Source organism: Tasmannia lanceolata, unplaced genomic scaffold, assembly GCF_043159265.1.
Source record: "Tasmannia lanceolata isolate RefF3 unplaced genomic scaffold, GAP_Taslan_0.1 ptg000022l, whole genome shotgun sequence".
NCBI lineage: Eukaryota > Viridiplantae > Streptophyta > Magnoliopsida > Canellales > Winteraceae > Tasmannia > Tasmannia lanceolata.
In genome coordinates this window covers 177,501-192,500 of record NW_027518699.1, presented here as the reverse complement: position 1 = coordinate 192,500, position 15,000 = coordinate 177,501, and positions in this window count along the sequence as shown.

Sequence of the window (15,000 nt, the reverse complement as noted above, 5' to 3'; positions counted from 1 at the left end):
CAACGGCGCCAGCACGAGCAAAATCATCCGCGGTGTGGTGGCCTTGCACGGCCTTTTGTCTTTGGAACCAACCATCAGTGCCACGGGAAGTGCCGGAGTCCCGGCATCCGCGGTGCCAAGTCATTGCGCCCTTGGTCTCTGCAGCGGGGCATGCCGGGCACTCCCAACCATTGCAAGCAAGCAAGCAAGCAAGAAAGAAAGTAAGTAAGTAAGTAAGTATTACATATAGGGGCGGGACATGCGGGGAGATCTGCGAAACGTGCATTACGGGGCACACGCGTACCTACCGGGGCATACCGACCCCTATTGGGGCACACGTGTGCATATCGGGGCATACCGGGCCTATCGGGGCACACGCGTACATACCGGGGCATACCGAGCCCTACTGGGGCACACGTGCGCATATCGGGGCGTACCAAGCCTATCGGGGCATACGCATGTATCCCAAGGCATACCGAGTCTATCCGGGCATACGCGTTCATACCGGGGCGTAACGGGCCTATCGGGGCATACTTGGGCATATCCGGGCAAAAAATGCCCAAAACTTGCGCAACCTTGGCAACCGTGGTCCATTCCTCTCTATATGCCTAGCCTTGCCAACCGTGGTCCATTCCTCACTATATGCCATGGCCTTGTGCCCATGGTCTTCCCAAGACAGCGTCCAAGGCCCCCGGAAGGCCAAGGGAGCCCAACCCAGCAATGCCCTGCTATGGCAAGCCAAGGCCAAGCATTCCGGTGCCTATCCGGGCAAAAATGCGATTCCTCTCTATATGCCTAGCCTTGGCAACCGTGGTCCATTCCCCACCATATGCCATGGCCTTGTGCCCATGGTCTTCCCAAGACAGTGTCCAAGGCGCCCGGAAGGCCAAGGGAGCCCAACCCAGCAATGCCCTGCTTTGGCAAGCCAAGGCCAAGCATTCCGGTGCCTAACCTTGGCAACCGTGGTCCTTTCCTCACCATATGCCATGGCCTTGTGCCCATGGTCTTCGCAAGACATCGTCCAAGGCGCCCAAAAGGCCAAGGGAGCCCAACCCAGCAATGCCTTGCTAGGACAAGCCAAGGCCAAGCATTCCGGTGCCTATCCGGGCAAAAACGCCCAAAGCATGCCCATTCCTTAGCCTATCCAGGCAAAAACGCCCAAAATCTGCACATTCTAGTGCCTATCCGGGCAAAAACGCCCACCAGCATGCCACCCTCCTATAGGGTTTGCGCAACCAACCAGCCTAACCACCAGTGGCAACCAAAGGTGCTGTTAGCGACGACTTCTGAAGACGCAACGAGACGCGACGTGTTTGCGCCCAGACGCGACGAGACGATGCGGGATCTGCGCCCAAGAATGCCTAGACCCGTCGACTTGATGCGGGATCAGCTCGCCCAAGCATGCCTAGTGTGCAAGGCCTGTGTGCAAGGCTAGTGTCCAAGGCTAGTGTGCAAGGCTCATGTGGAACGCTAGTGCGCAAGGCTAGTGCCCAAGGCTTGTGTGCCAGGCCCGTGTGCAAGGCTAGTGTCCAGGGCTTGTGTGCATTGCTTGAGTGCAAGGCTTGTGTGCATTGCTCGAGTGCATGGCTTGTGTGCAAGGGTTGTGCGCAAGGCTAGTGTGCGGGGCTTGTGCGCATGGCTAATGTGCACGGCTTGTGTGCATGGCTACCGTGCAAGGCTAGTTTGCATGGCTAGGGTGCAAGGCTCGCATGCGAGGCTAGTGTGCAAGGCTGCGTGCAAGGGAAGCGTGCAGGGCGAGTGTGCGAGGCCACTGTGCACGGCGCCAGCACTAGCGAGCCATCATCCGCGTTGCCATGGCTCGCTTGGCCTTGGCTTGCCAGGCCCCGACACGAGCAATCGCGCATTTTCTTTGCAACCGACCATCAATGCCGCCCAACGGGGCCAGCACGAGCAGTCATCCGCGGTCCCCTGGCCCTGCGCACGTTTGTCTTTGAAACCGAGCATCAATGCCACAGAAAGTGCCGGGGCGCCAGCTGGAGCCATCATCCGACGTGCCATGGCTCGCTTGGCCTTGGCTTGCCGGGCCCCGACACGAGCAATCGCGCATTTTCTTTGCAACCGACCATCAATGCTGCCCAACGGGGCCAGCACGAGCAGTCATCCGCGGTCCCCTGGCCCTGCGCACGTTTGTCTTTGAAACCGAGCATCAATGCCACAGAAAGTGCCGGGGCGCCAGCTGGAGCCATCATCCGACGTGCCATGGCTCTGGTCCCATGGTCTTCGCAACCGAGCATTCGTGACACCCGCGGGGCCAGGACACCAACCCTTCCGACACGAGCATTCGCGCATGTTCTTTGGCCACACAACGGCGCCAGCACGAGCAAAATCATCCGCGGTGCGGTGGCCTTGCACGGCCTTTTGTCTTTGGAACCAACCATCAGTGCCACGGGAAGTGCCGGAGTCCCGGCATCCGCGGTGCCAAGTCATTGCGCCCTTGGTCTCTGCAGCGGGGCATGCCGGGCACTCCCAACCATTGCAAGCAAGCAAGCAAGCAAGAAAGAAAGTAAGTAAGTAAGTAAGTATTACATATAGGGGCGGGACATGCGGGGAGATCTGCGAAACGTGCATTACGGGGCACACGCGTACCTACCGGGGCATACCGACCCCTATTGGGGCACACGTGTGCATATCGGGGCATACCGGGCCTATCGGGGCACACGCGTACATACCGGGGCATACCGAGCCCTACTGGGGCACACGTGCGCATATCGGGGCATACGCATGTATCCCAAGGCATACCGAGTCTATCCGGGCATACGCGTTCATACCGGGGCGTAACGGGCCTATCGGGGCATACTTGGGCATATCCGGGCAAAAAATGCCCAAAACTTGCGCAACCTTGGCAACCGTGGTCCATTCCTCTCTATATGCCTAGCCTTGCCAACCGTGGTCCATTCCTCACTATATGCCATGGCCTTGTGCCCATGGTCTTCCCAAGACAGCGTCCAAGGCCCCCGGAAGGCCAAGGGAGCCCAACCCAGCAATGCCCTGCTATGGCAAGCCAAGGCCAAGCATTCCGGTGCCTATCCGGGCAAAAATGCAATTCCTCTCTATATGCCTAGCCTTGGCAACCGTGGTCCATTCCCCACCATATGCCATGGCCTTGTGCCCATGGTCTTCCCAAGACAGTGTCCAAGGCGCCCGGAAGGCCAAGGGAGCCCAACCCAGCAATGCCCTGCTTTGGCAAGCCAAGGCCAAGCATTCCGGTGCCTAACCTTGGCAACCGTGGTCCTTTCCTCACCATATGCCATGGCCTTGTGCCCATGGTCTTCGCAAGACATCGTCTAAGGCGCCCAAAAGGCCAAGGGAGCCCAACCCAGCAATGCCTTGCTAGGACAAGCCAAGGCCAAGCATTCCGGTGCCTATCCGGGCAAAAACGCCCAAAGCATGCCCATTCCTTAGCCTATCCAGGCAAAAACGCCCAAAATCTGCACATTCTAGTGCCTCTCCGGGCAAAAACGCCCACCAGCATGCCACCCTCCTATAGGGTTTGCGCAACCAACCAGCCTAACCACCAGTGGCAACCAAAGGTGCTGTTAGCGACGACTTCTGAAGACGCAACGAGACGCGACGTGTTTGCGCCCAGACGCGACGAGACGATGCGGGATCTGCGCCCAAGAATGCCTAGACCCGTCGACTTGATGCGGGATCAGCTCGCCCAAGCATGCCTAGTGTGCAAGGCCTGTGTGCAAGGCTAGTGTCCAAGGCTAGTGTGCAAGGCTCATGTGGAACGCTAGTGCGCAAGGCTAGTGCCCAAGGCTTGTGTGCCAGGCCCGTGTGCAAGGCTAGTGTCCAGGGCTTGTGTGCATTGCTTGAGTGCAAGGCTTGTGTGCATTGCTCGAGTGCATGGCTTGTGTGCAAGGGTTGTGCGCAAGGCTAGTGTGCGGGGCTTGTGCGCATGGCTAATGTGCACGGCTTGTGTGCATGGCTACCGTGCAAGGCTAGTTTGCATGGCTAGGGTGCAAGGCTCGCATGCGAGGCTAGTGTGCAAGGCTGCGTGCAAGGGAAGCGTGCAGGGCGAGTGTGCGAGGCCACTGTGCACGGCGCCAGCACTAGCGAGCCATCATCCGCGTTGCCATGGCTCGCTTGGCCTTGGCTTGCCAGGCCCCGACACGAGCAATCGCGCATTTTCTTTGCAACCGACCATCAATGCCGCCCAACGGGGCCAGCACGAGCAGTCATCCGCGGTCCCCTGGCCCTGCGCACGTTTGTCTTTGAAACCGAGCATCAATGCCACAGAAAGTGCCGGGGCGCCAGCTGGAGCCATCATCCGACGTGCCATGGCTCGCTTGGCCTTGGCTTGCCGGGCCCCGACACGAGCAATCGCGCATTTTCTTTGCAACCGACCATCAATGCCGCCCAACGGGGCCAGCACGAGCAGTCATCCGCGGTCCCCTGGCACTGCGCACGTTTGTCTTTGAAACCGAGCATCAATGCCACAGAAAGTGCCGGGGCGCCAGCTGGAGCCATCATCCGACGTGCCATGGCTCTGGTCCCATGGTCTTCGCAACCGAGCATTCGTGACACCCGCGGGGCCAGGACACCAACCCTTCCGACACGAGCATTCGCGCATGTTCTTTGGCCACACAACGGCGCCAGCACGAGCAAAATCATCCGCGGTGCGGTGGCCTTGCACGGCCTTTTGTCTTTGGAACCAACCATCAGTGCCACGGGAAGTGCCGGAGTCCCGGCATCCGCGGTGCCAAGTCATTGCGCCCTTGGTCTCTGCAGCGGGGCATGCCGGGCACTCCCAACCATTGCAAGCAAGCAAGCAAGCAAGAAAGAAAGTAAGTAAGTAAGTAAGTATTACATATAGGGGCGGGACATGCGGGGAGATCTGCGAAACGTGCATTACGGGGCACACGCGTACCTACCGGGGCATACCGACCCCTATTGGGGCACACGTGTGCATATCGGGGCATACCGGGCCTATCGGGGCACACGCGTACATACCGGGGCATACCGAGCCCTACTGGGGCACACGTGCGCATATCGGGGCATACGCATGTATCCCAAGGCATACCGAGTCTATCCGGGCATACGCGTTCATACCGGGGCGTAACGGGCCTATCGGGGCATACTTGGGCATATCCGGGCAAAAAATGCCCAAAACTTGCGCAACCTTGGCAACCGTGGTCCATTCCTCTCTATATGCCTAGCCTTGCCAACCGTGGTCCATTCCTCACTATATGCCATGGCCTTGTGCCCATGGTCTTCCCAAGACAGCGTCCAAGGCCCCCGGAAGGCCAAGGGAGCCCAACCCAGCAATGCCCTGCTATGGCAAGCCAAGGCCAAGCATTCCGGTGCCTATCCGGGCAAAAATGCAATTCCTCTCTATATGCCTAGCCTTGGCAACCGTGGTCCATTCCCCACCATATGCCATGGCCTTGTGCCCATGGTCTTCCCAAGACAGTGTCCAAGGCGCCCGGAAGGCCAAGGGAGCCCAACCCAGCAATGCCCTGCTTTGGCAAGCCAAGGCCAAGCATTCCGGTGCCTAACCTTGGCAACCGTGGTCCTTTCCTCACCATATGCCATGGCCTTGTGCCCATGGTCTTCGCAAGACATCGTCCAAGGCGCCCAAAAGGCCAAGGGAGCCCAACCCAGCAATGCCTTGCTAGGACAAGCCAAGGCCAAGCATTCCGGTGCCTATCCGGGCAAAAACGCCCAAAGCATGCCCATTCCTTAGCCTATCCAGGCAAAAACGCCCAAAATCTGCACATTCTAGTGCCTATCCGGGCAAAAACGCCCACCAGCATGCCACCCTCCTATAGGGTTTGCGCAACCAACCAGCCTAACCACCAGTGGCAACCAAAGGTGCTGTTAGCGACGACTTCTGAAGACGCAACGAGACGCGACGTGTTTGCGCCCAGACGCGACGAGACGATGCGGGATCTGCGCCCAAGAATGCCTAGACCCGTCGACTTGATGCGGGATCAGCTCGCCCAAGCATGCCTAGTGTGCAAGGCCTGTGTGCAAGGCTAGTGTCCAAGGCTAGTGTGCAAGGCTCATGTGGAACGCTAGTGCGCAAGGCTAGTGCCCAAGGCTTGTGTGCCAGGCCCGTGTGCAAGGCTAGTGTCCAGGGCTTGTGTGCATTGCTTGAGTGCAAGGCTTGTGTGCATTGCTCGAGTGCATGGCTTGTGTGCAAGGGTTGTGCGCAAGGCTAGTGTGCGGGGCTTGTGCGCATGGCTAATGTGCACGGCTTGTGTGCATGGCTACCGTGCAAGGCTAGTTTGCATGGCTAGGGTGCAAGGCTCGCATGCGAGGCTAGTGTGCAAGGCTGCGTGCAAGGGAAGCGTGCAGGGCGAGTGTGCGAGGCCACTGTGCACGGCGCCAGCACTAGCGAGCCATCATCCGCGTTGCCATGGCTCGCTTGGCCTTGGCTTGCCAGGCCCCGACACGAGCAATCGCGCATTTTCTTTGCAACCGACCATCAATGCCGCCCAACGGGGCCAGCACGAGCAGTCATCCGCGGTCCCCTGGCCCTGCGCACGTTTGTCTTTGAAACCGAGCATCAATGCCACAGAAAGTGCCGGGGCGCCAGCTGGAGCCATCATCCGACGTGCCATGGCTCGCTTGGCCTTGGCTTGCCGGGCCCCGACACGAGCAATCGCGCATTTTCTTTGCAACCGACCATCAATGCTGCCCAACGGGGCCAGCACGAGCAGTCATCCGCGGTCCCCTGGCCCTGCGCACGTTTGTCTTTGAAACCGAGCATCAATGCCACAGAAAGTGCCGGGGCGCCAGCTGGAGCCATCATCCGACGTGCCATGGCTCTGGTCCCATGGTCTTCGCAACCGAGCATTCGTGACACCCGCGGGGCCAGGACACCAACCCTTCCGACACGAGCATTCGCGCATGTTCTTTGGCCACACAACGGCGCCAGCACGAGCAAAATCATCCGCGGTGCGGTGGCCTTGCACGGCCTTTTGTCTTTGGAACCAACCATCAGTGCCACGGGAAGTGCCGGAGTCCCGGCATCCGCGGTGCCAAGTCATTGCGCCCTTGGTCTCTGCAGCGGGGCATGCCGGGCACTCCCAACCATTGCAAGCAAGCAAGCAAGCAAGAAAGAAAGTAAGTAAGTAAGTAAGTATTACATATAGGGGCGGGACATGCGGGGAGATCTGCGAAACGTGCATTACGGGGCACACGCGTACCTACCGGGGCATACCGACCCCTATTGGGGCACACGTGTGCATATCGGGGCATACCGGGCCTATCGGGGCACACGCGTACATACCGGGGCATACCGAGCCCTACTGGGGCACACGTGCGCATATCGGGGCATACGCATGTATCCCAAGGCATACCGAGTCTATCCGGGCATACGCGTTCATACCGGGGCGTAACGGGCCTATCGGGGCATACTTGGGCATATCCGGGCAAAAAATGCCCAAAACTTGCGCAACCTTGGCAACCGTGGTCCATTCCTCTCTATATGCCTAGCCTTGCCAACTGTGGTCCATTCCTCACTATATGCCATGGCCTTGTGCCCATGGTCTTCCCAAGACAGCGTCCAAGGCCCCCGGAAGGCCAAGGGAGCCCAACCCAGCAATGCCCTGCTATGGCAAGCCAAGGCCAAGCATTCCGGTGCCTATCCGGGCAAAAATGCAATTCCTCTCTATATGCCTAGCCTTGGCAACCGTGGTCCATTCCCCACCATATGCCATGGCCTTGTGCCCATGGTCTTCCCAAGACAGTGTCCAAGGCGCCCGGAAGGCCAAGGGAGCCCAACCCAGCAATGCCCTGCTTTGGCAAGCCAAGGCCAAGCATTCCGGTGCCTAACCTTGGCAACCGTGGTCCTTTCCTCACCATATGCCATGGCCTTGTGCCCATGGTCTTCGCAAGACATCGTCCAAGGCGCCCAAAAGGCCAAGGGAGCCCAACCCAGCAATGCCTTGCTAGGACAAGCCAAGGCCAAGCATTCCGGTGCCTATCCGGGCAAAAACGCCCAAAGCATGCCCATTCCTTAGCCTATCCAGGCAAAAACGCCCAAAATCTGCACATTCTAGTGCCTATCCGGGCAAAAACGCCCACCAGCATGCCACCCTCCTATAGGGTTTGCGCAACCAACCAGCCTAACCACCAGTGGCAACCAAAGGTGCTGTTAGCGACGACTTCTGAAGACGCAACGAGACGCGACGTGTTTGCGCCCAGACGCGACGAGACGATGCGGGATCTGCGCCCAAGAATGCCTAGACCCGTCGACTTGATGCGGGATCAGCTCGCCCAAGCATGCCTAGTGTGCAAGGCCTGTGTGCAAGGCTAGTGTCCAAGGCTAGTGTGCAAGGCTCATGTGGAACGCTAGTGCGCAAGGCTAGTGCCCAAGGCTTGTGTGCCAGGCCCGTGTGCAAGGCTAGTGTCCAGGGCTTGTGTGCATTGCTTGAGTGCAAGGCTTGTGTGCATTGCTCGAGTGCATGGCTTGTGTGCAAGGGTTGTGCGCAAGGCTAGTGTGCGGGGCTTGTGCGCATGGCTAATGTGCACGGCTTGTGTGCATGGCTACCGTGCAAGGCTAGTTTGCATGGCTAGGGTGCAAGGCTCGCATGCGAGGCTAGTGTGCAAGGCTGCGTGCAAGGGAAGCGTGCAGGGCGAGTGTGCGAGGCCACTGTGCACGGCGCCAGCACTAGCGAGCCATCATCCGCGTTGCCATGGCTCGCTTGGCCTTGGCTTGCCAGGCCCCGACACGAGCAATCGCGCATTTTCTTTGCAACCGACCATCAATGCCGCCCAACGGGGCCAGCACGAGCAGTCATCCGCGGTCCCCTGGCCCTGCGCACGTTTGTCTTTGAAACCGAGCATCAATGCCACAGAAAGTGCCGGGGCGCCAGCTGGAGCCATCATCCGACGTGCCATGGCTCTGGTCCCATGGTCTTCGCAACCGAGCATTCGTGACACCCGCGGGGCCAGGACACCAACCCTTCCGACACGAGCATTCGCGCATGTTCTTTGGCCACACAACGGCGCCAGCACGAGCAAAATCATCCGCGGTGCGGTGGCCTTGCACGGCCTTTTGTCTTTGGAACCAACCATCAGTGCCACGGGAAGTGCCGGAGTCCCGGCATCCGCGGTGCCAAGTCATTGCGCCCTTGGTCTCTGCAGCGGGGCATGCCGGGCACTCCCAACCATTGCAAGCAAGCAAGCAAGCAAGAAAGAAAGTAAGTAAGTAAGTAAGTATTACATATAGGGGCGGGACATGCGGGGAGATCTGCGAAACGTGCATTACGGGGCACACGCGTACCTACCGGGGCATACCGACCCCTATTGGGGCACACGTGTGCATATCGGGGCATACCGGGCCTATCGGGGCACACGCGTACATACCGGGGCATACCGAGCCCTACTGGGGCACACGTGCGCATATCGGGGCATACGCATGTATCCCAAGGCATACCGAGTCTATCCGGGCATACGCGTTCATACCGGGGCGTAACGGGCCTATCGGGGCATACTTGGGCATATCCGGGCAAAAAATGCCCAAAACTTGCGCAACCTTGGCAACCGTGGTCCATTCCTCTCTATATGCCTAGCCTTGCCAACCGTGGTCCATTCCTCACTATATGCCATGGCCTTGTGCCCATGGTCTTCCCAAGACAGCGTCCAAGGCCCCCGGAAGGCCAAGGGAGCCCAACCCAGCAATGCCCTGCTATGGCAAGCCAAGGCCAAGCATTCCGGTGCCTATCCGGGCAAAAATGCAATTCCTCTCTATATGCCTAGCCTTGGCAACCGTGGTCCATTCCCCACCATATGCCATGGCCTTGTGCCCATGGTCTTCCCAAGACAGTGTCCAAGGCGCCCGGAAGGCCAAGGGAGCCCAACCCAGCAATGCCCTGCTTTGGCAAGCCAAGGCCAAGCATTCCGGTGCCTAACCTTGGCAACCGTGGTCCTTTCCTCACCATATGCCATGGCCTTGTGCCCATGGTCTTCGCAAGACATCGTCCAAGGCGCCCAAAAGGCCAAGGGAGCCCAACCCAGCAATGCCTTGCTAGGACAAGCCAAGGCCAAGCATTCCGGTGCCTATCCGGGCAAAAACGCCCAAAGCATGCCCATTCCTTAGCCTATCCAGGCAAAAACGCCCAAAATCTGCACATTCTAGTGCCTATCCGGGCAAAAACGCCCACCAGCATGCCACCCTCCTATAGGGTTTGCGCAACCAACCAGCCTAACCACCAGTGGCAACCAAAGGTGCTGTTAGCGACGACTTCTGAAGACGCAACGAGACGCGACGTGTTTGCGCCCAGACGCGACGAGACGATGCGGGATCTGCGCCCAAGAATGCCTAGACCCGTCGACTTGATGCGGGATCAGCTCGCCCAAGCATGCCTAGTGTGCAAGGCCTGTGTGCAAGGCTAGTGTCCAAGGCTAGTGTGCAAGGCTCATGTGGAACGCTAGTGCGCAAGGCTAGTGCCCAAGGCTTGTGTGCCAGGCCCGTGTGCAAGGCTAGTGTCCAGGGCTTGTGTGCATTGCTTGAGTGCAAGGCTTGTGTGCATTGCTCGAGTGCATGGCTTGTGTGCAAGGGTTGTGCGCAAGGCTAGTGTGCGGGGCTTGTGCGCATGGCTAATGTGCACGGCTTGTGTGCATGGCTACCGTGCAAGGCTAGTTTGCATGGCTAGGGTGCAAGGCTCGCATGCGAGGCTAGTGTGCAAGGCTGCGTGCAAGGGAAGCGTGCAGGGCGAGTGTGCGAGGCCACTGTGCACGGCGCCAGCACTAGCGAGCCATCATCCGCGTTGCCATGGCTCGCTTGGCCTTGGCTTGCCAGGCCCCGACACGAGCAATCGCGCATTTTCTTTGCAACCGACCATCAATGCCGCCCAACGGGGCCAGCACGAGCAGTCATCCGCGGTCCCCTGGCCCTGCGCACGTTTGTCTTTGAAACCGAGCATCAATGCCACAGAAAGTGCCGGGGCGCCAGCTGGAGCCATCATCCGACGTGCCATGGCTCGCTTGGCCTTGGCTTGCCGGGCCCCGACACGAGCAATCGCGCATTTTCTTTGCAACCGACCATCAATGCTGCCCAACGGGGCCAGCACGAGCAGTCATCCGCGGTCCCCTGGCCCTGCGCACGTTTGTCTTTGAAACCGAGCATCAATGCCACAGAAAGTGCCGGGGCGCCAGCTGGAGCCATCATCCGACGTGCCATGGCTCTGGTCCCATGGTCTTCGCAACCGAGCATTCGTGACACCCGCGGGGCCAGGACACCAACCCTTCCGACACGAGCATTCGCGCATGTTCTTTGGCCACACAACGGCGCCAGCACGAGCAAAATCATCCGCGGTGCGGTGGCCTTGCACGGCCTTTTGTCTTTGGAACCAACCATCAGTGCCACGGGAAGTGCCGGAGTCCCGGCATCCGCGGTGCCAAGTCATTGCGCCCTTGGTCTCTGCAGCGGGGCATGCCGGGCACTCCCAACCATTGCAAGCAAGCAAGCAAGCAAGAAAGAAAGTAAGTAAGTAAGTAAGTATTACATATAGGGGCGGGACATGCGGGGAGATCTGCGAAACGTGCATTACGGGGCACACGCGTACCTACCGGGGCATACCGACCCCTATTGGGGCACACGTGTGCATATCGGGGCATACCGGGCCTATCGGGGCACACGCGTACATACCGGGGCATACCGAGCCCTACTGGGGCACACGTGCGCATATCGGGGCATACGCATGTATCCCAAGGCATACCGAGTCTATCCGGGCATACGCGTTCATACCGGGGCGTAACGGGCCTATCGGGGCATACTTGGGCATATCCGGGCAAAAAATGCCCAAAACTTGCGCAACCTTGGCAACCGTGGTCCATTCCTCTCTATATGCCTAGCCTTGCCAACTGTGGTCCATTCCTCACTATATGCCATGGCCTTGTGCCCATGGTCTTCCCAAGACAGCGTCCAAGGCCCCCGGAAGGCCAAGGGAGCCCAACCCAGCAATGCCCTGCTATGGCAAGCCAAGGCCAAGCATTCCGGTGCCTATCCGGGCAAAAATGCAATTCCTCTCTATATGCCTAGCCTTGGCAACCGTGGTCCATTCCCCACCATATGCCATGGCCTTGTGCCCATGGTCTTCCCAAGACAGTGTCCAAGGCGCCCGGAAGGCCAAGGGAGCCCAACCCAGCAATGCCCTGCTTTGGCAAGCCAAGGCCAAGCATTCCGGTGCCTAACCTTGGCAACCGTGGTCCTTTCCTCACCATATGCCATGGCCTTGTGCCCATGGTCTTCGCAAGACATAGTCCAAGGCGCCCAAAAGGCCAAGGGAGCCCAACCCAGCAATGCCTTGCTAGGACAAGCCAAGGCCAAGCATTCCGGTGCCTATCCGGGCAAAAACGCCCAAAGCATGCCCATTCCTTAGCCTATCCAGGCAAAAACGCCCAAAATCTGCACATTCTAGTGCCTCTCCGGGCAAAAACGCCCACCAGCATGCCACCCTCCTATAGGGTTTGCGCAACCAACCAGCCTAACCACCAGTGGCAACCAAAGGTGCTGTTAGCGACGACTTCTGAAGACGCAACGAGACGCGACGTGTTTGCGCCCAGACGCGACGAGACGATGCGGGATCTGCGCCCAAGAATGCCTAGACCCGTCGACTTGATGCGGGATCAGCTCGCCCAAGCATGCCTAGTGTGCAAGGCCTGTGTGCAAGGCTAGTGTCCAAGGCTAGTGTGCAAGGCTCATGTGGAACGCTAGTGCGCAAGGCTAGTGCCCAAGGCTTGTGTGCCAGGCCCGTGTGCAAGGCTAGTGTCCAGGGCTTGTGTGCATTGCTTGAGTGCAAGGCTTGTGTGCATTGCTCGAGTGCATGGCTTGTGTGCAAGGGTTGTGCGCAAGGCTAGTGTGCGGGGCTTGTGCGCATGGCTAATGTGCACGGCTTGTGTGCATGGCTACCGTGCAAGGCTAGTTTGCATGGCTAGGGTGCAAGGCTCGCATGCGAGGCTAGTGTGCAAGGCTGCGTGCAAGGGAAGCGTGCAGGGCGAGTGTGCGAGGCCACTGTGCACGGCGCCAGCACTAGCGAGCCATCATCCGCGTTGCCATGGCTCGCTTGGCCTTGGCTTGCCAGGCCCCGACACGAGCAATCGCGCATTTTCTTTGCAACCGACCATCAATGCCGCCCAACGGGGCCAGCACGAGCAGTCATCCGCGGTCCCCTGGCCCTGCGCACGTTTGTCTTTGAAACCGAGCATCAATGCCACAGAAAGTGCCGGGGCGCCAGCTGGAGCCATCATCCGACGTGCCATGGCTCGCTTGGCCTTGGCTTGCCGGGCCCCGACACGAGCAATCGCGCATTTTCTTTGCAACCGACCATCAATGCCGCCCAACGGGGCCAGCACGAGCAGTCATCCGCGGTCCCCTGGCACTGCGCACGTTTGTCTTTGAAACCGAGCATCAATGCCACAGAAAGTGCCGGGGCGCCAGCTGGAGCCATCATCCGACGTGCCATGGCTCTGGTCCCATGGTCTTCGCAACCGAGCATTCGTGACACCCGCGGGGCCAGGACACCAACCCTTCCGACACGAGCATTCGCGCATGTTCTTTGGCCACACAACGGCGCCAGCACGAGCAAAATCATCCGCGGTGCGGTGGCCTTGCACGGCCTTTTGTCTTTGGAACCAACCATCAGTGCCACGGGAAGTGCCGGAGTCCCGGCATCCGCGGTGCCAAGTCATTGCGCCCTTGGTCTCTGCAGCGGGGCATGCCGGGCACTCCCAACCATTGCAAGCAAGCAAGCAAGCAAGAAAGAAAGTAAGTAAGTAAGTAAGTATTACATATAGGGGCGGGACATGCGGGGAGATCTGCGAAACGTGCATTACGGGGCACACGCGTACCTACCGGGGCATACCGACCCCTATTGGGGCACACGTGTGCATATCGGGGCATACCGGGCCTATCGGGGCACACGCGTACATACCGGGGCATACCGAGCCCTACTGGGGCACACGTGCGCATATCGGGGCATACGCATGTATCCCAAGGCATACCGAGTCTATCCGGGCATACGCGTTCATACCGGGGCGTAACGGGCCTATCGGGGCATACTTGGGCATATCCGGGCAAAAAATGCCCAAAACTTGCGCAACCTTGGCAACCGTGGTCCATTCCTCTCTATATGCCTAGCCTTGCCAACCGTGGTCCATTCCTCACTATATGCCATGGCCTTGTGCCCATGGTCTTCCCAAGACAGCGTCCAAGGCCCCCGGAAGGCCAAGGGAGCCCAACCCAGCAATGCCCTGCTATGGCAAGCCAAGGCCAAGCATTCCGGTGCCTATCCGGGCAAAAATGCAATTCCTCTCTATATGCCTAGCCTTGGCAACCGTTGTCCATTCCCCACCATATGCCATGGCCTTGTGCCCATGGTCTTCCCAAGACAGTGTCCAAGGCGCCCGGAAGGCCAAGGGAGCCCAACCCAGCAATGCCCTGCTTTGGCAAGCCAAGGCCAAGCATTCCGGTGCCTAACCTTGGCAACCGTGGTCCTTTCCTCACCATATGCCATGGCCTTGTGCCCATGGTCTTCGCAAGACATCGTCCAAGGCGCCCAAAAGGCCAAGGGAGCCCAACCCAGCAATGCCTTGCTAGGACAAGCCAAGGCCAAGCATTCCGGTGCCTATCCGGGCAAAAACGCCCAAAGCATGCCCATTCCTTAGCCTATCCAGGCAAAAACGCCCAAAATCTGCACATTCTAGTGCCTATCCGGGCAAAAACGCCCACCAGCATGCCACCCTCCTATAGGGTTTGCGCAACCAACCAGCCTAACCACCAGTGGCAACCAAAGGTGCTGTTAGCGACGACTTCTGAAGACGCAACGAGACGCGACGTGTTTGCGCCCAGACGCGACGAGACGATGCGGGATCTGCGCCCAAGAATGCCTAGACCCGTCGACTTGATGCGGGATCAGCTCGCCCAAGCATGCCTAGTGTGCAAGGCCTGTGTGCAAGGCTAGTGTCCAAGGCTAGTGTGCAAGGCTCATGTGGAACGCTAGTGCGCAAGGCTAGTGCCCAAGGCTTGTGTGCCAGGCCCGTGTGCAA